We start from the raw sequence: 23,859 nt of genomic DNA, 5'->3' as shown, positions 1-23,859 counted from the left end.
ATTGAACAGAATTCGTAACGGACAATGTAACTCGCCATGCGGTTACACTAAAATAGGCAACCAATAATTTACAGGCGTCAAAAGGTCACGAAAATCAACCCTTTCTAACGCCTTCCCTTCTAACTCGAAATTGTCACGTTACAAATCCCACCCTTTCCTGGACGAAATTTTTACTTAAAAATTTCTACACCAAAAACTGTAGAACGTTGATAATAAAAATGCAAATTGCAAAGTCCCTTTTTATACAATTTTCTAATTTTTCTGCCCGAACAAAACTAATACCAAAGGATTCGTAACTGGTTAACGCAACACATTAATAATTCCTTGAACAGAGAAATCAAATCTGGTCAAATCCATAAAAGGAGTTCTACTTCCGTACCAAAATAAGTAGCAACAACACCGGATTGATAACTCAGGCCGACTATGATGAAACTTAAATGACAACAAAACCCGAAAACGGAGGATTAGAGAAATCCCACAGTCAAAGAAGAATCATCGAAAGCTGAACAAATCCACGAAGGAGTGGTGATGACCAAGGACACACAGCCTTACGATCCATTCCACCAACACAGCACTTAGTCGAGATGGTCGAGAACTCGCAAAAAAAATCCGCAAAGCGAATCCAAAAGAAGCCAAACCAAACAGTTCCAGGAACCCAGTCCTATAACAAACCTTACAAACCTCTATTGGATAACAGCAAGTACTCCAAGTACCTAGAAAACAGGAAAAACACTCGTGTCGCTTTCCCAGTCTAAAAAGAAATCCTTACTAACCCTATACCTAACGAACAATAACCTAACAACACGAAATGACATCAAAGTGTAGAAACACGAAAAGAAAAATTACCCAAAATTACTATTAGCGTTACAAAACTACCCATAAATCACGTGAGGCAAAAAGCTCAATTTGGGCCCTCCAACCCTCAAATCATCGCCACGTGAGGAGAAAACGCTCACTTCCGGCCCTCAAACCTTCCGATCACTGCGACCATTGGTCTGGCTGAAACCCTCAACAAATCGGCCCAGACCTACCGACCAATCATTGGGAAAAACAACTAATCCATAACCGTTGTACCATCCTTTGGAGGAATTGGTTTCAAATCTTTTGCGCTCCATGTTCCAGCTGATTTCCCGTTACTATCCTTGAGTTCGTACGTCCAAGGGTTGAGACATTTCGAAACAACAAACGGTCCCGTATACTTGGGCAAAAACTTGGCCGCTATGTATTCACCGCCTTTTGACTGAGCGAAATTCCGTTTAAAAACCTCCTGGCCTACCATAAAACGAACATCCCGGTGCCGCAAGTTATACGTTTTCTTGTACCTTTCAAACGCCGTCTTTAACCGTTCCTTTATGTCCGCATATAATTTCTTAAAACCTTCCTCCCTCAACTCCGCCACGTGTTTACCCTCAGTCTCAACGTCTTGGACGCCTCTACTCCTCAACTCAAACTGAATTTCATCTTTGCGCAGATGATGCACATTCATGCTCACTAACTGAGCCATTTCAAACCACCAAGAAAACTGATTACTAACAAAATTACTTCCCAAACTCGCAAATAAAACAACAAAGAAAATCAATTACCAAATCGTCCAAACTGACTCTAACTATGATTCCGACTATTATTATTTTTATTGAATGCCCCACGTTGGGCGCCAAAATTGTCACGCAAAAAAAAAACAAACTGACCGACTAAAGTCGCTCGGGCCGGCTGGTGACAAAATTACGCCGGTAGCTCAGTCGGGGTGGGTTCGTTAAAACTCACCGACCCGACAATCTTGAGGGCGCCAGGATCCTCCGGCTACGACTTGCGAGTACCCGGATCCAAAGTACTCGGTGTAGCTTACCCGAACGGAAAAAAAAAGAAAACGAAGTGAATACTAACCAGGAACGAATATATTAAAAAAAAACACACTAATAAAACCTAAATAAAAAATACAGGAAAAACAAAGACGTCGTCTCTACACCGGCAATCGTTGCTGTTAGATTTACGACGATTCGCTGTAGACCGAACGCTTGCGCAAGCCGACGGCACACCGAAAATCCGCGCAACAATTAAGGACGTCTGTACAACTAAAAAAAAAAAAAAAAAAACAGAAACAGAAAAAGAAATGACTAAGTGTGAAACGGTTGATTACAGTGAAGCTGTAATCTCCCAACTACTAATTACAAGTAACAATTAACAAGGACGGTTACGGTGAAGCCGTAAACTCCTACAGGAACTAGTTAACAAAACGGTGACACGATGGCTCGAACAAAAACGTGGATAAAACGATCTGACCTTGACTCCTACAGCTCCTCCTACCGACTCTCCTCTAGGTGCTCCCGTCTGGTGAGCCTTCCCGAATCCAACAGAGAAGAGGTTGTACGGCTCGGCCAAAACGGTCAGCCGCAATCCAGTTTCGAACTTCCAGTTCGCACCCCCAACCAAAAGGGAAAAAAAACGAAACAGCGAACAGCACCGAATAGAACAGACTAGAACCAAAATAGAAGGCCCTGGGGTGGAAAATACCCTTAGGAAGATGAATACACTGGAATACTTTACTTACTACGATGGAAATCGGCCTTAAAGTTTTCCACGTGGTTCACGTCGAGGTGGATTTACTCGATCTCGAGACCCGACAAATTCCGGTTGCCTCCAGGAACCTTAGTGACCCAATCCCGATACCAATGTACCAATCAAACCAAAAAGGCCACTAAGTCACACTCCAAATTCCAAAATACCGAAACACTCTGGAGCACCGTACGCCTCGAGATCTAAAACGCAAGAGAACCACGGAACCAGAATGGCTGCTATCGCTTCTTCGGCTCTACGTCACATTTCGTCATTGAGAAGGTGACCCCTTGACAGGTGAAAATTTGGGGTTATTTGAATCAAAACAAAGAATGAAAGTGATCGTAAAGAGTAGCAAAACGAAGCCAACGGTAAGTAAACAGCTGGAAAATTATTCATCAACCAATCGTAGACCTCAACGCACACTATGAACAAAATAAACAATCGCAAGAAGGAAAAAAATAGCAAGAGTAGCACCGTTGATGTTGCGGTCAAAAAGAAGAACGACCCACGACACGATCAACACCAAGCAGGCTAACGTGGTTGTGAAAAGGAAGAAAATAGAAGTTAGAAAAGTTGAAGCAAAGATGAAAACTAAAGAGTTGCAACCTAGACCACCCCGAGGAACTTGTAGCAGAGTCCTCCAGCTAAAATTCTGAGGCTCAAACGTATTCCTCCAGTCACCTCCGAACTGGTACCTAACAAACTGGTAACTATTAACATAATTGAACAGAATTCGTAACGGACAATGTAACTCGCCATGCGGTTACACTAAAATAGGCAACCAATAATTTACAGGCGTCAAAAGGTCACGAAAATCAACCCTTTCTAACGCCTTCCCTTTTAACTCGAAATTGTCACGTTACATGGTGTCAGGTGTGGGGTTGTGAATTAAGAGACATAAAATGGCTATGAGGAAAGTCTTGTTAAAGGATCTGAAGGTAGCAGACCTACGGCGGGAGCTAGAGGAACGCGAGTTGGACGCCGAGGGTAAAAAGACCATACTCCAACAGCGGCTGCAAGAGGCAATACGAAATTCAGGAGAAGATCCAGAAGTATTTTTATTTCAAATTCCAAGCGACGTGACTACGATGCTTCAGATGATGGACAAGAGCATTCGAGAAAATGTAGAACAACAGAAAAACGTAAAAAAAGAAATTTTAGAAAGTTTTGAGGGTTTGGAAAAAAACTGCTTGATAGAACAACTGAGTTGGAGCAAAACATGCTGGATGATCTATCAGACTTAGAACGTCGATTGCTGGCATTAGAGGAAAAGATAGAAGAGAAGAATATTCAAGCAACGTTGCCTATATTTGAAACATCAAAACTACGTCTAAAACCTCCGCCGTTCGATGGAAAGTCCTCATGGGCCACATACGTTCTTCAGTTCGAAGCAGTGGCAGCAACGAATGGATGGACTCCAGCGGAGAAAGCAACAGCATTGATTGTGGCCCTGCGCGGTGATCCAACTCAGGTTTTACAAGCTCTTCCTCCAGAACAACAACACGATTATCAGCAACTGGTGAAACACCTAGAAATGCGCTATGGACAAGCTCATCTGGAACGTGTATACCACTGCCAGTTAAAGAACCGGTCCCAGAAGCTAAATGAGAGTTTACAAGAATTCGAGGCCGACGTGGCTCGTTTGACGCGTCTAGCATACCCCGCAACTCCAGAGAACGTGCTGGAACGGCTAGCGGTGGACGCGTTCATAGACGGCCTTCGTGACAGCGATACGAGACACTCTTTACTGATGGCTCATCCCGCGAAATTAATGGATGCGCTTGCTCGTGCTTTAGAATTTGAAACAACGAAGATGACATCAAGAAGCCATCAAAAGATTCGAATGGTTGAGAGCGAAGAGTTGGAATGTAAGGGAGAAGATCTGGAGGCTGCCGTGAAGCAAATCTTGAATGAGGTCATGAAAAAAAAACGTCCGATAAGATGTTGGAACTGCGGAAAAGAGGGGCATATACGTAGTTACTGCAAAGAAAAGCTCAAGGAGGCGTCGACTTCGTCGGTGTCGGAAAACTAAGGCGGGTCGAGGAAAGGGGGCAACCGTCGACCTATCGCCAGCAAGCCCCAAGAGCACAAATTGCATCGCTTAAACACCAACCGAACAGCGCTTTCGTGGATGGCCTTATTGACGGAAAGTTACACGTGCTGCTGCTAGATACAGGTGCGACAAAGACAATTGTAAGATCGGATGTTATCAAGACTGGCAAGAAAGTATCGCCCACCAATTGGAGATTACGTACTGCCACCGGGGAAGCAGCTGTAATCCATGGAGAAGTTGAAGCTACCATCACAATTGGAAGTACGTCGTTTAAACATAAGGTTCTAGTAGCCGGCATCGAAGACGAAGTTATACTAGGCATGGACATTTTGAATGGAAAAGGTTGCAAGTTAAACTTTGAAAAGGGAACACTAAAAATAAATGGCGAAGAGGTTGTACTTCACCGGGCTGGAGAAAAAGCGGTTCGCGTAGTCCTAGCAGAAGATACCTCGGTTCCAGAAAGAAGCGAGGTTATCTTAAGTGCACGTCTGGAAGGAAAAACACGTGACGGCAGTATTTTACTTTTTGAACCCAGGTGCCACGACAACGAAGTTGGACGGGGGCTAGCGATTGGGAAAAATTTGCTCTGTGCAGGCAAGGTGGTGCCCGTGAGGGTAATGAATGTGAATTATTACTCTATGTCACTGAAGAAAGGCACCTTTCTGGGAAACTGTTCTCTTGTATCTTCAATTGTCCAACAATTAAGCCTTGTGGAGGAAACATCAGAAAGGCTACCTGTCCAGCTCAACTCACTGATTACAACATCTTCTCAGGATTTAAGTACTTTCCAGCAGAAAAAGCTGAGAAAATTGGTCAGCTCGTATCAAGACATCTTTGACGTTGGAGATGGGAAGAAGGGAAGAACAAAAATTGTTCGACACCAGATCGACATTGGAAATGCGCGTCCAATTAGGCAAACGGCAAGGAGGTTACCATTTGCCAAAAGGGAAGAAGCTGAAAACATTGTTCGAGAAATGGAGCAGGAAGGCGTAATTGAACCTTCGAATAGTCCGTGGGCTTCTCCAGTAGTCTTGGTGAAGAAGGACGGCTCAACTAGATTTTGTGTCGACTACCGCCAGTTGAACAATGTTACAAAGAAAGACAGCTACCCTTTACCTCGAATCGACGATACATTAGACACTTTGGCTGGATCTGCAATTTTTTCAACCCTGGATTTAAAAAGTGGTTATTGGCAAGTTGAGTTAGCAGTTGAAGATCGCGAGAAAACGGCATTCACCGTCGGTTCTGGATTGTGGCAATTCACAGTGATGCCATTTGGATTGTGTAATGCTCCCGCCACCTTTGAGAGATTAATGGAGACAGTGCTGAAAGGGTTATCGTGGAAGACATGTTTGGTATACCCCGACGATATCATCGTGGTAGGAAAGCAGTTCGAAGACCACATGAAAAACTTAGAAGAAGTTTTCCATCGATTACGAAGTTCCGGTTTGAAACTTAGTCCCAAAAAGTGTCATCTGTTTAAGAAAGAAGTCCAGTACTTGGGACATATTGTTTCGAGTTACGGAGTCGCCGTCGATGAACAGAAGATCAGCGCTGTGAAGAAATGGCCAAGACCCACCAATAAATATGAGCTTCGTAGTTTCTTGGGTTTGTGCACATATTACCGCCGTTACGTGCCGGGATTCGCTAACATTGCTAAGCCACTGACACGACTAACTGAAGAAGAACGAAAATACCAGTGGGACGAAGAAAGTGAGGAAGCCTTCGGGAGGCTGAAAGAGGCTTTGACTAGTGCCCCGGTGCTCAGTTATCCGATGACTGATGGGAAGTTTATACTGGACACCGACGCAAGTAATGTGGGAATAGGAGCAGTACTGTCTCAAGAACAAGACGGACAAGAAAAGGTCATCGGTTATTTCAGTAAGACCTTGTCGAAACCTGAAAAGAACTATTGTGTCACTAGACGAGAGTTATTGGCGGTCGTTAAAGCTGTTGAGCACTTCTACAAGTACTTGTATGGAAGGAGATTTCTGCTGAGAACAGACCATGCTGCATTAAAATGGCTTTTGCAATTTAAGAATCCTGAGGGCCAGGTGGCCAGATGGATTGAGAGGCTCCAGGAATTTGATTACGACACCGAGCACCGAGCTGGAAAAATCCATCAAAATGCCGACGTCTTATCAAGAAGACCTTGCGAAGAGGATTGTAAACATTGTCAGCGAGCGGAGGAGAAAGATGAATCTGCTCGCAGAATTAGAGTAGTGAACGACCGTTGGGAGAATGAGAAGCTTCAAAGGGATCAAGAAAATGATCCTGACCTGGGGCTGATGCTTCAATGGAAAAAAACGGACCGCCGTCCGACATGGGAGGAAGTCGCGCGGTTTTCACCTGTCGTGAAATCCTACTGGGCTCAATGGAACTCCATTGTCGTCGACAATGGATTGTTGAAAAGGGTATTGCGGACATCGGAGAGTCAGGAAGACAGAAAGCAATTTATAGTTCCGAAGAATCGAATATCCGAAGTGCTAGGAGAGGTCCATAGTGGTACTACAGGGGGGCACTTGGGGGTAGCCAAGATGCTCGGTAAACTGCGAGAGCGATTTTATTGGGTAGCATCTTCTTAATCAGAACTGTGCAAACACAAAGCAAACGGCAGCTTTTCGCCGGAGAGCAGTCAGGTCGAAGTAAGGACTCTTATAAATTTCCAAAACAGGCCGATAAAGATAATGGGCGCCACTGCGGTTTAACACTATCAGCAACCCCCGCAGAAGGTCACTGAAATAAGACTGAATAAAAGGAAAATTACTAATACAAAAACTGTCTATTAATGAACTCTACATATTTGGTTAAATTTGACTAATTCAAGATAATGTGAAATTGCTAAGTCAGGACATCTGTGAAGCAGGTCCTGATCGAACAATTTATCTATTAACTAAAGACTCAGATCTGTTTCTTTTACAAAATGAAAATAAAAAGAAAATACACAAAAGACACGAGCTTAACGCTACGGCATGTGTCGCTCACTCACATGTCGGTAAGGGCATTGAAACTGCCTACCAACTCGCCCTTCTAAGTCGATAGGAACTTACAGATACAGGTAATTAAATCTCAAGAGGCGTCGGTGCAACTTAACTCGACTCGAGGTTCTTGAACAAAAAACTAAGGGGTATCACTTATCTGGATCGCTGGCAATGGGCCGAGGACGACGGCATCCGCAAAAAGGAACGGGACGCCCGAAAAGGTGGACGATTGTCCTACGTCCTCATGGTGCTCAAGGTGGTTTCAAGCGGTATTGTGGCTAGCTAATATTGGGACTCTCCCAAAGAATGACGGTGATTGGGACTCTCCCAAAGAAGTTTCTAACGGGAATTTAAAATTAACACGGGTATTGCGAAAAATTCAATAATTACCTCTAATCTAGAGAAACTTCTATTCGGTACGCTACGATTATATTGACATCCACTGGCGGATCGACGATAGAAATGAGGATGACTCTTCGCACCTCGTGGTACGATATCGAAAGTCACAATCGGTTATGCGCACTCTCGACGCTTGTCGCCAACACTCATCGAAGAAAGTACCAAGATACTCTAACCTATGACCTGACAGGTGACAAGCCGGTACCTTGTTTACATTTGAGGTTAGATTTTGTAAGGTGCGACTGGACCGATATTAAGAGATGGTAACTAAATGCGCTAACGGGAGATAATGAAATTATAAAATTTTAGATGGAGATAGAAAAGGAGAAGAAGAAGAAGAAGTTCGGACCATTGTACTCGAATGGGACCGAAACATAAACGTTGTGAAGAGATAAGAGAAGATAGGAAAGTTGAAACGGGATTACCGAACCCAACGTGAAGTTCGGGTGGAAAGTTGTAGCACTTCCACTAGCTGAAACTCTGAGGCGGTAACACGTGGTTGATCCGCTGCCTCAAGGCGGCCACAATAGAAAAATAATTCCTAACACGGATGTAAGGTCAGATAAACGGAACAAGCGGTAATTAAACAAAATGTATCTCATACTGACAAAACTAATGTTTCAGTTTTGAGATGATAGCTCTACTCTGGGTTCGATGTTAACGCCGTGATGTTATGAACCCAAGCATCTGAAGAAGTCCCTAAAGTATTTCGTTATTAATTATGCCCTTCTTCACCGGCAAATTTTGAAACGCTACAAACTGCAAGGCAGATGTGCAGGAATGGACAAAGAAATGTGTGACCTGTGCGGCAAGTAATGGGCCGCCTAGACGTCGAAAAGCACCCATGCTTCAATACAATGTTGGTAGTCCTTTTGAGCGAATGGCCGTGGACATTGCTGGTCCATTTCCAGAGACTGACGACGGAAACAAGTATATTGCCGTGGTTATGGATTATTTTAGCAAGTGGGTCGAAGCATACGCTTTGCCTAATCAGGAAGCTGTAACTGTGGCGGATGTTTTAGTAAGAGAGCTCGTTTGCCGATTTGGAGTGCCGCTTGAACTACACTCAGACCAAGGAAGAAATTTCGAGTCCGCGTTATTCCAGGAGATGTGTCGCGTTCTAAAAATTCGCAAAACGAGAACAACTCCGTTACATCCGCAATCTGACGGGATGGTGGAGCGAATGAATAGGACAATGAATCGGTACCTGACGAAAGTTGTCTCTGACCATCAAAGAGACTGGGATCGTCATCTTCCATTCTTTTTGTTGTCATATCGTTCTTCGGTTCATGAGACCACCGGACAAACGCCTGCAAGTATTTTAATGGGTCGTGAGTTACGTCTGCCTTGCGATTTAATGTTTGGATGTCCGCCTGGACAAGATATCGCAGGTGAAGACTACGTCAGTGGGCTACGCAGGAAAATGGACGATATTCACCACCGGGTGCGTCATAACATCCAGATAGCTAGCGATCGGATGAAGGAAGCATACGACGTCAACGCAGACCGTGGTGGTTACCAGCCCGAGGATTTGGTCTGGTTTTACAACCCTCGTCGTCGTCGAGGGTTGTCTCCAAAGTTACAAACCTCGTGGGAAGGGCCATATCGGGTTGTCAACCGCATCAATGACGTCATCTATGCTATCAAGAAGCTTCCTAATGGCAAAATGAAAGTGATCCATTTCAATCGGTTATCACCATACTTTGGGGAAGAAGAAGGCGTGGTTAGAACTTTATCGCCACCTGAAAAGACTGTTCCCTGCTACTTTTTCGAGACCTCTCGATGCAAGAGAGGATCTAAATGCAAGTTTGCTCACAGGCTGACCGGAAAAACACTTCGGGACGAAGAGTATTTAAGAAGGGGGCAATGTAACGGATCAGATAGAGCGAAATCAAGTAGGGAGAACAACAACGGAGGCGGCGAGGGGAGATTGACATTAGAAAAATAGGAGAGAATTGAAAATAGTGCAAGAGTTGTTGAAAAGTTGTTATAAAGTGGTTTTTGGGTTTAATAAATAATCTAACGAACACGAAAAACGCTACAATATATATAGTAATTAACATTTTGATAATCTTTTAATGTCCAATTAACTTCTAGTTCAGAAGATTTTGTTTTACTAAACAAATTTTCATCATTTTCTTTTGTTACATCAAAAGCAACAACTAAATATCGGTTACAAAAATCTTTATAGCTAACACACGTACCTTCATCCAAATCTTTTTTATAATTACATGAAAGGAATGCGGCATACAAACGTTGTAAAACCTTATTATTCACCAGATATTCATAAGTAGGATGTTGGGTACCATTGATTTTAATATTTATTCTTTCTAAATTCATATTATCAAAAACCATCATTGTCTTGGTAAAAATATCATTTCGGTCAGCTCTAGAAAAAACTATAAAAACTCTAGATATTTTATTTTGATTATTTACAACGCGCCAGTTTCCACCAGAAGACCACAAATTACTACGGTAACAGTTCAGCGCATTCCATCCACAAAGAAAGTTAGAATTGCTAACTAATAACGAAGATAATATTTTTTCAGTTTCTAGTGAGGGTTTTGCTATTGGGATCCACAAACTAATATCAGATATTTCATAATCATAATTTCCATCAACTTTAGCATGTAATATATTTTTCACTCGATTTTTACGTAATTCAATGCAAATTTTTCCATTCAAAACTTTGTTATAGTCTCGTACAAATCGGAAAATTTTAGATAAAGGAATAAATTTTGTAATAGTTTTTTCATCTTTTGTTAACAACCATCTCTCTAAATATCCTTTATTGAATGCAGAATTATTTGTGATTTTTGAAATAATAGTTTTTATATCAACATCTAAATCTTTAAATTTTTCAGATTTATTTTGCGCATCATATTAATATTGAGATGTATCTGCTGAATCTGCTGTGTCTGGATACCAACATAATTGTGATGCTGAAGTATCAGATACATCTCCTGAAAATTCAATCAGATTTGAAATTAACGTAGCAACACCCACATAATTTGTTTCTTCTATTAATACCTCTTCATAGAATAGCCTCACATAGTCAAAATCATTGATTCCATTGTTTGATATAGTTGCATAATTATTTGGATCGTTTTAATTTTAGATTTGACAAAAATATAAGCACCTGATAAATGTTTCCATCCGTTTATGTTAGTTTCGAGCGTATACTGTTCAAGTTCTATCACATTGATATTACTTTCACTTATTTCATTGTAAGTATAACTTTTTGTTGATTCATCAATTACAGGCATTTCATCAATACGCCATAAATTGTCTACAACGTTTTCCATTTATTTAAATAAAAAAGGGCATGCCCGGCTTACATTCTTTTAAAATGAATTAGGCATGTGAAGCGTGCGGAGCACTAGTCAAAGACCTAGTAAACTAAACTAGTAAAAGCTAAACGTCATATCAGGATTCGAAAAATGTATATCTCTAATATGCCGTGGATTATTAATTTGCACACCATCACCATCACAGTTTGGTATATCTTCTAGAGCTTCGTTTACTCCATATTTAAATATTTCTTCATCATAATTTTTTATAAAAATATCCATAGAGTTTTTTCTATTCTTTTTTATCTCATATTCAAATTGATTATTTTTGAGTATATCTGTAATTACATTTTCATACCACGTATAATCCGTTGTTCTTATTGTTTTCTGTGGCTTTATCAGATTTTTAATAGTATCCTTTGATTTTTTAGTTAGTCGATTTTTTGACCTAACCGTTTTTAATCCGTCGCCTCGTAAATGTTCATTCAACGATTTTTCTTTCATTTTGTTTAGAATGGGATTTATAATTTCCTCTTTATATGTAGAAAACGGCGGTGATTTTACGTATGTAGACGCTATATTTTTCAGCCCTGAAGTTACACCTTGAATGATATCCTCTTTATTATTTTTCCAAAAAGGTTTTAGTATATTGCGATATAAAAAGCCTAAAGCTGGTATAGCAAATTTTTTTATAGATTGAAAAATATTTCCACCTCTAATATCTCTGTGATATTTAAGACCAAACCCATATTGTTTCGGAAATAATTGTTTTCTATGAACGACAAGTACCATTTATTCTACAAGAAAGAATCAGGTAAGACGTCCCGAAAGGCAAAGACTGGCAGTGCCAGCCCAGAGGCGAAGCCGAAGACAATTACTGAATATCTAGAACAAAATTTAAGCACTCTCCATTAAAATTTATCAATTGATTTAGCTGATTTGTAACAGAAATGCGAATATGAAATATATAATCCGTACGATTAATTGGTAAATATTTTGGATGCGTTGGTTCAATATTAATTAAAGATCTAGGTGAAATATTTGGAGTAAAAGCGTATATAACATCACTTTTAAGATTGTTTTGATAACTAGATGAAATTAAGGAACAGTGAATCAAAATTTGATCAATATCTTTGGTGATATTACCAATTTTTGTTGCATAGTTTATTCCTTGTTTATATATTTTTTTATCAAATCCTAAAAGCTCATGAATCTTTCCGTGGGAAAAGTCAATTTCACAATCTATGTCGCGTATAATTAGCATAAAACGATTAGTTGCATAATTTACATCAAAATAAAACGGAGGTGTTTCAAACGTTCCAAAATATTCTTGGATATAATTATTTAATTCATTTTCATCGTATAGACCGTTTGGTAAGTTTAATATTTTCCAATCCTGTTCAACCCGAACCCCATCTTTTCTAATTTCATTTTGTTTATGCTCACGAGGGTCTTTAGACATGCGCTGCACTAGTCCCTTTAGGGACGACCTGTATTTTATTTCATTATTTTTATACTCTTCAGTAATGTTATCCCAACTATACCAGAGACTTGCTGTTTTTAAAGCAATTTCACCTTTTAATCCAGATAAATTAATAGGATTTTCAGAATAACTTATTTCAAAATCATTTTCTTTAGATCTGATGTGTATTAGGCTCATTTATTCAGTTTAAAAAAGCATGCCAAGTGTCGCGAATATCTTTTTGTGATCTGACTTTTTTATAAGTTTCATTTTAAACAATTTATCAAGTATTTCTACGCATTCATTATATACTTCAACTGAATCATTTCCAGCATTTTTTGACGCAATTAATAGATCAAGACGATCTACCATTTCATTCGGATCTGAAAAAATACGCGCAGTGCGCATGAAGGCCAAAGGCTGACCGCTTCCTGTTTGCTGTCTTTCATAGAAAGGAATTTTTCGAATATCTTCTAAAGCACGTTTATATTTTTTCAACTGTGAATACACATATTGTAAATTATCAATTTTTCTTGCTCTTGTGATTTCTTTGCGTTTGTAATGCGTGCATTTAATGATTATAATTTAGTTGATATTTCGGGTATAGTTGTATCAATTTTTGTATTTCGATTTCTAATGTCTAACGATAATAAATGTGAAGGTTTTTCAAATTTAAATTTTTTTTCAATAATATCAAAATTTAAATCTTTATCCGGATCTAAACTCAGAATTGCGGTATGCACAGAAGGTGATTTCGGTAATGATAATAATTGATCTGATTCGCCTGCGGAGCCGTAGTCCCTTTCAGGGACGCTTACATCATCGCCTTCGGTTTTGCCTCTGGGTTGGCCCTGCCAGCCTTTGGCCTGCGGACCGTTCTTTGATACATTTTCCTCGATTGCTAAAACATTGTTTTTGTCCAAATTCGCTTCGCCCGAATTATGAATGAGCGAAGCTAATTCAGTAATATTATCAAGTTTGTCAGTTATAGGCTTCTGTAGTTTTTAAATTTCTTCCTTTGTTAAATGATCTTTAAATTGCTTTAAATGGATCCTGTTTTTTATTATTTTACGATTTTTTAAAATAGCGTCAATTATTTCAGCATGCGAAGCACTAGTCCGCTTTGGGGACGCTTTGCCAGGCTTTGTAGACGTTTTACTATCAGTGCTAGTCATTTATATACAGTGAAAATAAAACCTCATTATATGGTTTTTATTTTATCTGTTGCATATTGTCAATATAAGTTAGTAAACACCAGCGCCATCTTGAATTATTTGCATCGACTATTTATAGAAACCTGTCTGCTACTAATCATAAGGCCATTCAAAATTTTTTTGAATTTTTGGATACGTTTTGAATTTATTGATTCGTTTTGAAATTTTTATTTTAAAAAACATTTCGCTGTAATTCCCTTCGGTCATGAGCGCTTTGCGAGAATTTCGCACTGGTGTCTTATTTAATCGGGATTCGAACACGTTGCGAAAGCGTGTGCACATGTTCAGAGAGCGACGCTTTAACTTTTGCGCTAACGCGGTTTAGCGATAAGTGTCCGCGGTTTGCATTATTTGTGTTAAATAAATAAATGGATTCTTTGCCTATTCATTTTATTAAAGCAGATGATAAAGAATATTATAACATTAATGAATTAGCGCCAAAATGGCCTTTTATATTAATAATTATAGGACGAAGTGGTTCTGGTAAAACAAATACTGTTGTCAATCTTTTAGTTTTAGTTTTCCGAGTATTTAAAATAATTATTTTTTGATACTTTTTATTTGTATGCAAAAGATTTAGAAGAACCGTATTATCAATTATTACAAAATGTATTTGATGATGAAAAAATTCGTGGACAATCGTACTTTTCATCAGATATAGAAGACATTGTCGATGTAGACGAACTAGATAGAGATAAACAAAATTTGATTGTTGTTGATGATTTCGTAACGGAAAAAGATCAAAAGAAACTGATAGATTAAGCTATACGCGGAAGAAAAATGAATGCTTCAATGATTTATATAAAGCAGGATTGGTATAGAGTACCAAAATCAATTCGTTTACAATGTAATTATATTTCAATATTTCCTTCCTGTGACGGTAATGATATAAGTTTAATATTTAGAGAAAAGGGATTGGATAAGAAACTTAGGGAATATTATGAAAATAACATCAAAAGTTTTGATTGCTTAACTGTTGATTTTAAAACTCCTGAAATGAAATATAGGAAGAATTTTACGCCTATAAATGACATCTGAATACGCTCCGATCATAAAGTCCATAATAACTTAATTACAAAAGATGATTCAGAAAGCGTTTTAAAAATTGTTAAACCCGAATTAGAAAATATGATAAAAAAAGATGATTCAGACAGCGTTTTAAAAATTGTTAAACCAGAAATGGATAATATGATAAAAAAAGATGATTCAGAAAGCGTTTTAAAAATTGTTAAACCTGAACTGAGTACTATGATTACAAAAGATTCATTGAATCTAACCGCTACAAGAGGATATATTGATATTGGTAATAGAAGATTAGTTAAAACAGCTAATGCAATTGATAAGTATGATGTTGTTAATAAAGGGCAACTAGATGATACCTTAACCAATTATGGACATTATTCTTTTTTACAGTTTGTAGGAAAAAATCGTTTTATTAAAGAACATGAAGGACAAAAGGCTATTAAAAAAGGCTATTAAAAAAGGCCAATAAAAATTGCTATTATATTATTAACAAAATTACCTTATGAAGAAATGAAAGAATCTCGGAAAGAACTTTTGAAAACATTTTTAAACTCTTTATAATTTTCATAATTATAAATGAATACTTATTGTGTTAAATGTAAAACAAACACAGGTAACAAAAATATAATTGTTAAAGAAGATAAAATGGGTAAGAATTATTACTCATCAGTATGTCTTGCATGCGGTAAAAGAAAAGTACATATAAAAGAATCGGCCTGCGGAGCCGTGGTCCCTTTCAGGGACGCTCATGAATTAGAATCAAATAAATGGATTATTGTAAAATATGCAAAACGAAAACTAAATCCACTGGAGAACCAGAATTCGTGCGAAGCGCTCATGACCGAAGGGAATTTATTGTAAAATATAAACGCTGGAGAAGAATATCAACTTGCAGAAATTGTCAATCAGTGAAAAATAATTTTTCAAAATCACCTGAAGATATTTTAATTATTGAATTATTCAAACCTGCTAGGAAAAACTATGAAACACGAGCATTCCAACACAAAGGTATTGATGATTCTTGGCAAATAGATATTTATGTTTTCTATAGACCAAAAGGTAAATCAGAGGATCCAAGTTATAATTTAAGAACAAAAGAGGCAAAACCTAAGACTGGCAGAGCCAGCTCAGAGCCAAAGGCGAAGACGAATGATTTTAATAAATTTAAAAAGATTAACAAGGAATTTATCTATATTCTAGTTGCTGAAGACACCTTTTCTAAATTTGTATGGGTAGAACCTTTAAAAACTAAATCAGGATTAGAAGTAGCTAATGCATTTGTAAAAATCATACAACAAGCGATTAAAGATAAACACAATCCGCCAAAAAATTTACATGCTGATAAAGGAAAAGAGTTTTATAATAAAGATATGAGGATCGTTTTAAATAAATACAATATCAATCTTTACAGTACACGAACAAAAAATAAAGCTTTCTTTGTTGAGAGGTTCAACCGTACTTTAGGAAATAAATTCAAGCCAATATTATATGACAGTTTTGATTGGATTTCACCACTTCCAAAAATTATAAAATCCTATAACAATTCTTATCATACTACTATTAAAATGAAACCAAAAGATGTAAATAAAAGAAATAAAAGAAAATTGTTAGAAACCGTATATATGATTACATTAACAAATAAAAAACCAAAATTTGAAGTTGGCGATAGAATTAGATTATCTAATATGGTTGACGTTGTAACGTTTCTAAAATGAGAACAAGGTCATTTATTAAGATTTTTATGAATTAGGGAATAAACGCGAGACACCGCTGGTATGGGAGGCGATTTAAGAGTCCCATAAATGCCTGGGTACTTTTCCACCGTTGACACGACAACATCAGTGTTCAACCTAAAATGAATAATAGTCTAGTAAGTCTCCACAGTTCAAAACTTACTATTATCGCGTTTATCTTCTTTACCTTTTCTTCGGCTCCAATCCTAGGGGAAGTTGGATCAAGCCTTTGCCCCAAAAATTTCGTGTGTTCGCCAGGAAGGGGTTGGTGAGGCGCAGACCACCCCTGAGCGTTTTCGACTGTCCCTCTGGAAGGTGTTGGCACCCTTCCAGTGAATTTAAGTGCCCACGTTCCTTCTTGTATCGTCGCACCGAACCAAGGGCGACTCGGTGTGGTTTAAAGCCCCTTTATGTTGTCCAGTCCAGGAATTCGTCATGACTGGTTCCCGTACCTTTCTCTAAATCCCTACAACAACCATTTTAGTTTTCAAGATCAACCCTCTCACGACTACTATGTTAGATAACAGTATCACTTACCAACCTACGTTTATTGCGGACATTCACCAACAACAACAAACTAACATAACCTGTCAATCACGACTCTTTGACAAGTGCGACATTGAGAGCGCCCGCGGTACTCGCGCAGAGGTCGGAATCTTCTTATCATCCCCGAAATCACAGGTAGTGCCACCTACGATTCCTCGTGGTATTTTAACTCTCTTTTCCGTTTTGGGCTTCGAAGGAAGTAGACGTAGTATCTTACCTTAAAGTACCGTATCTTTACCGTCTAAGCACTTCCTAGTACTATTTGAAGTCCCGTATTTGCGGTTAAGAACCCCAGAACCGCATTAGGTATCCTTCACCCTCAGAGAGGTAATATTTCACGTTTTTTCTTGACGATATACTAATTTAGAAAATTAGGGTCGCACGGACGCCTACAACTCTCGCACGGACGCCTACAACTCTCGCACGCACGCCTACAACTCTCGCACATACGCCAACAATTCTCGCCCGTAAGTCTATCAACGACTACCCGATTCTCGCCGGTACGCCTACAACACCCTTGCCCGTCGCCTTGAGTCCCCGATCGACCTCGTGGAGTAGCCGAGACTTTCTCGCCCGCTAACAACCACCCCGAGCGGCCACATACCGCCCGGACCAGACGACAGAGGCACCTGGAGCGTTCCCGACGGCGATAAGTACCTTTTTTTGCGATATTATTGTTTCATTGCGTCACCGCCTGAGTCGTACTATCGACGTCGCCGACAGCGTGCTTTTATCGACTCCATCGAGAGTCTCGCTTGCCTGTAATCTGATTTAATTTATTTCCTGAGTCCAATTTAACTGATCATTATTATTTTTAATATTTAACCTTTTTTTAACATAGTCATTCTGTAAACCAATCGCAGCTGTGACACGGTATCGAACCTGTCATTTAAATTTAACTAACCAACATCACCTCAATTTTCACCAATTGTTAATTTCATATTTTTTATTAAAGCCTAATTTTTTAAACCATTTATTTTACTTCCGCGTGGCATTGAGCGACTTGGCTACTTTTAAATCAAACTAAGTTCTTGGCGCCCAGACTCTCTGACCCACGACACCAGCTCACCAAAGGCTATAAGAGCACCGGTGCGGTGTCACCTACCGACCTTTTTTTTGAAAGGTGTGACAACGTATATCGTAACAAATTAAAAACAAATTGGACAGAAGAAATATTTACAGTTGTAGAAAAACGTGTATATAATGTTTGGATTTATTTTGTTTCTGATCTTAATGGTGAAAAAATTAAACAGGGTATATACGAAGCAGAAATGCAACTAACATTATTATAAGAATTATTGAAATATTACAAATAAAAATAAATTTAATTTTTTTCTTTTCTTTTTTTAATTCAACAATCTTTAAGTTTGCCTTGATTAATAAATTCGCTGTATTCATTTATTAACTAGAGAAAGAGTGTTTGCTAAACGTCTTTTTGCTCGTTCTTTATTGTTATACCCAATAACAGGATGTTTATTCAGTAATGCATTTATTTTTTCTTCATCATAACTATTTACATCTTTTAATTCTTGTTCCAATACATTAATTTTGTTATCTTTATGTTCTATTTCTTCATCCATCTTTTCTATTGTTTCAACTGCAGCATTTCCTAATTCTTTTAAAATTCTGTTTTCCATTAGATGCTTTAACTTTATTGCCAACAGATAAATTATTAAACTCAATGCAGTCTTTTTTTATTCTATTTTGAATAATTTTTACCTGATTTTTGTCTGCAACATCAATTAGTGCCATTATTTATTAGATAGGGAATTCATAGTCTTATTAAAATTTTTATCAAATTCTTCTTCAGCTTCTTTTGTACTGCCAGCTTTCAGGGACGCTTTGTAATCTGATTGGGATGTGTTTGATTTGTGTTTAGATTTAATTTGCTTCTGTTTTTTGTTATATTGTTCTATATTGTTTGATTTTTTGTTATGTTTAATTAATGTTTCACCAGTGAGAAATTTTATTTGATTCCTAATTGTATTTTCACCAATTTTATTCTGTTTAGCAAACTCTTTTAAGGTAATAGTTTTAGAAGTAGGGTCTCCTTTTTGTGCTAAAAAATTTAATGCTAATTGTCTTGATCGCATATTATTTAAATTCTTCACTGACGGAATACTTGACTCTGTTAATGTGTAATCTTTTTTAATTATTATGTTTATCTTTTGTTTAGCTGACTGTTCCCTTTTGGTATTATGAGTCATTTATTATGAAATAATATCTTCCTAATAAATGGATAAAAAAGTTTGTAAAAACTGCAATACTGAAAAAGATTTGGACAATTTTTATCCAAATAAAAAAACCAAAGGTGGTTATTCAACTTTGTGTAACATATGTTGGAATAAACAATATAGAGGTAAAAAAGTATTATGTAAGTGCGGTAAATTAGTAGGAAAGCAATACTATCCAAAACATATCTTACTAACATATTATAATCATTGATAAAGTTTAAGAGTTTTGAAAAAAATATTTTGCAAAAACTTTTTTCTTATAAATGGAGATACAGAAAGATCAACTTCTTAAAATGAGTTTTGAGAAAATTGTAAAACTTACTAAAGGGGATTTAAAAAAAGTGGGTGAGATAATTGAACAAATTAATAAAGATATCCCGTCCTCGAGTTCACCTTTGGCCAGCGGAGCAGTAGTCCCTTTTAGGGACGCTCACGAAGCTTTGCAGAGTTCAGCGAAGTCTCACAATGAATCGTCATTGATGAATAAATATTTTTTAACACCAACATCAGATAATGAAATTGTACTAAATAAACTAAATTTGAAAAAATTAAAAACCATTGCAAGAAGGCAAGGTTTAAAGAACTACTCAAAATATAACTCAAAAACTAAATCAGATCTTGTAAAATTAATTTAAAAAGAAGAACTCAATGCTGGAGATTGGCATAACAAACTAAGCAGGATTAGTATTAAAAAATTAAAATCAATTGCTAGCAAACTAAACTTAAACATAAAGAGAAATAGTAAAAAATAGATCTATTGAATCAAATTTCAGATAATGTAAACAATGATAATATAAACATTCTTCTCAACGAAATCAAATCGCCTAGTTTAAAAGAATTATTGAAAGAACAACCGAAGAGTGGCAGAGCCAGCCCAGTGCCAAAGGCGAAGACAAATCTGTATCAAACGTTAAAAGAACTAAGAAAAATTTCTAAAGAAAGAAATATTAAAGGTTACTCAAAAATGAAAAAGGCAGAATTATTACAAAAAATTGGTGAGCAATCTTTTGCATTCGAAGATAGTTATTTTATAGAGTTTTCAAAAAAACCTAAAATTAAAATAATAGAAACAAAAGCTGAATACAGCAAAAAATGGAAGAAACATAAAGTTTACTATAAAGTTATATTATTGAAAGACAGGCGAGGATCCGAATCTGATCTTTCAGACATAATTATGAAAAAAATTACTGTCATTAGAGAGGGTTTAAGTGAAATGATTGAAATAGTAAAAGAGAAAACAAATTTCAAAGAAGGAGATTTATTAAACATAGTAGTTAATCACAATGATCTTTGGTCCCCTATTTCCACAGGGTTATCAAGAACTTCTGAAATTGATAATTTATTAAACAAAATTCAAAGTATCTTAACTTCAAATCAAGATTTAGATATATACGGTTGTACATTTCATGTAGAAGTTGTTAATATGCCTAGAGGTGCTACTAACGCTAAAAGATTGTTAAATATAGCAGAAGACTCAAGAACAAAGAAAAGTATAACACAAATAAAAAATAAAGATAGATTATGTTGTCCAAGAGCCGTTATTGTTGGATTAACTTATCATACAAACATTATACTCGGTAAGGAATATAATGATAATGAATTAAAATATATAAGAATGGGAAGAAATTTACAAACAACTTTAGCTCAAGAGCTATGTAATCAGCTTGAAGAATATAATGAAGAGTATTTTACCTTACATTATATTGCAAGTATAGAAAAAGTATTAAATATTCAAATAAAAGTCGTAGCAGCGGAATGCTTTAATTCCATATTATATTCGGGGCCCGAAAAAGATATAAAAATATATTTATATAAAAATGGAAATCATTTTGATACAATTGGTAGTATGACAGCTTTCTATGGTCAATCTTATTATTGTAAAAAATGTGATAAACCATATCAAAACAAAGATAGACATAAATGCAAAACAAAGGATAAAACATGCATAATGTGTTTCAAATCTAATCACAAAGAAGACTCTGCTAAAAGAATATAGTGCGAAAAATGCAATAGATACTGTTTTAATCAAGAATGTTTAGAAAATCATTCTGAAGTTTGTGAAAGATTTCATAAATGCTTAAAGTGTAATAAAATACTCAAAAGAGGTGATAAAATGGTTGACGAAGGTAAAAAAATGATTGAAGAAGGAAATAGATTAATTTGTACAAAACCGAAAATGGTCCAAAAATGTAATAAAATTATTGAAAGAGGTAATAAAATAATAGAAGAGGGTAGTAAAGAACACAAATGTGGCTGGGAAAAATGTAGAAATTGTTATAAAGAGGTTGAAATACGTAAACATAAATGTTACATGCAATGGAAGCGGCAAAAAGGTGGAATCTGTCACACAAAAATAAAAGACTGGCAGGGCCAGCCCAGAGGCAAAGCCGAAGACGGTGGTGAAGAATACAAAGTAAAAGGATGCCGAAACTGCAGTAAAATAGGTTGTACCGAACTTTTCCTGATAAAACAAACATAAGAGTAAAATCTCACATTTATCAATGTAAAGAATGTAAAAATTGTGTTAAAATACCAAGAAAGAACGAAAACGGTTATCAATGTCTTAATTGCGGATGTTCATTTAATACAACTAAATGCTCTTACACACAAAAATATTTATTCTTTGATTATGAGGCGATGCAAGAAACGGGCAAACACGTACCTAATTTAGTTATAGCTCACGATTTTTTCGGTAATGTTGATTCTTTTGAGACTAACAAAGATTTCTGTAAATGGTTAGTTTCTAGAGATCATAAAGGATACACAGCTATTGCACATTATGGCAAAGGTTATGATTCTTACTTTATTCTAAAATATTGCGTTGAAAACGGTATTAAACCTTTCTGCATATATAATGGATCTAAAATAATGTTTATGGAAATAAAATCAATTAATTTAAGAATTATTGATAGTAGTAATTTTGTTCAAGGACCTTTAAAAAACTTCCCCAAAACATTCGGCCTAAACGAACTTAAAAAAGGTTATTTTCCACATTTTTTCAATACAATACAAACAGAAAATCAGAACTATATTGGAAAAATACCAAATACAAAATACTATGGTATTAATTCTATGAAAATAAAAGATAGGCAAGAGTTTTTAGAATGGCATAAACAAAAAAGAAAAGAAAATTATTTATTTGATTTTAAAAATGGAGTTTATGATTACTGTAATTCTGATGTGGATATATTAAGAAGAGGATGTCTTGAATTAAGAAAACAATTTCTAGAAATAGCTAACATAGATCCTTTTAGATACATTACAATTGCAGGTGTTTGTATGGCTATATATAGATCGAAATATATTAAGAAAGATACAATTGCAGTTGTTGATAATCTAAAAAAAGATCAATATTCTCAACAATCAATTTCTTGGTTGAATAGTTTTCATAATCCAAATATAAAACATGCATTAAACGATGGTGAAGTGAGAATATGTGGATCAAAAGTTGATGGCTTTGATGAAAAAACTAATACAGTCTATCAATATCACGGTTGTTTTTGGCATGGTTGTACAGAATGTTATGGTTCAGATTTTATTAATAATAAAAATAAAACAACTATGGAAGATCTTTATGAACAAACAATAGAAAGAAGCGAGCAAATAAAAAAGCTGGCTATAATTTAATAGAAATGTGGGAATGCAATTGGAATAAATCTAAAGAATATAAAGAAGAAATGAAACAAACTAAAAGCAAATATAAAGAAATTAAAGAACTTAATCCTAGAAATGCGTTCTTCGGAGGAAGAACTAATGCTACGAAACTAAAAGTTAATGGAAAGAAAATGAAATATATAGATATTTGTAGTTTATATCCAACAGTACAATGTTATGATGATTATCCAGTTGGACATCCTACTAAAATATTCAAACCTCCTACATATAATTCAAAATGGTATGGTTTAATAAAATGTGCAATTTTACCACCAAGAGGTTTGTATCACCCTGTTTTACCTGTTAAAAATAAAAGGAAATCTGGCGATGAAAAACTAACATTTCCATTAAGTCAATTGTGTGCAAAATTATATATTCAAAAAGATAAATATACTCATACGGAATCTCAAAGAATTGTCAGAGGAACCTGGTGTACAAACGAAGTAAAAAAAGCAATTGAAAAAGGATACAAAATAATAACTATTAATGAAGTTTGGCATTTTGAACAAAAATCGAGTTATTTGTTTAAAGGATATCTAAAAGCATTTATGAAAATAAAGTTAGAGACAAGTGAATGGAGAAATGATTTTGAATCAGAAGAAGAATATAGAAAAGCCGTAAAAGAAAATCTAGGTATTGAATTGGGTAAAATAGAAAATAATCCTGGAAAGAGGGCTGTTGCAAAAATCTGTTTAAATTCCTTATGGGGTAAAT

General features: G+C 36.4%; 1 pseudogene; it reads left to right on the top strand.

Moving 5' to 3' along the window:
• Positions 1-19,754: 19,754 nt before the first annotated feature.
• Positions 19,755-23,841, top strand: LOC148166849 (uncharacterized; annotated as a pseudogene).
• Positions 23,842-23,859: the final 18 nt, after the last annotated feature.

Source organism: Gnatocerus cornutus, unplaced genomic scaffold (assembly GCF_029298725.1).
Source record: "Gnatocerus cornutus isolate USDA-ARS CGAHR unplaced genomic scaffold, icGnaCorn1.1 Chromosome12, whole genome shotgun sequence".
NCBI classification, from domain to species: Eukaryota; Metazoa; Arthropoda; class Insecta; order Coleoptera; family Tenebrionidae; genus Gnatocerus; species Gnatocerus cornutus.
The sequence above is the reverse complement of the archived record's forward strand: the minus strand, read 5'-3'. Positions and strand labels throughout refer to the sequence as shown.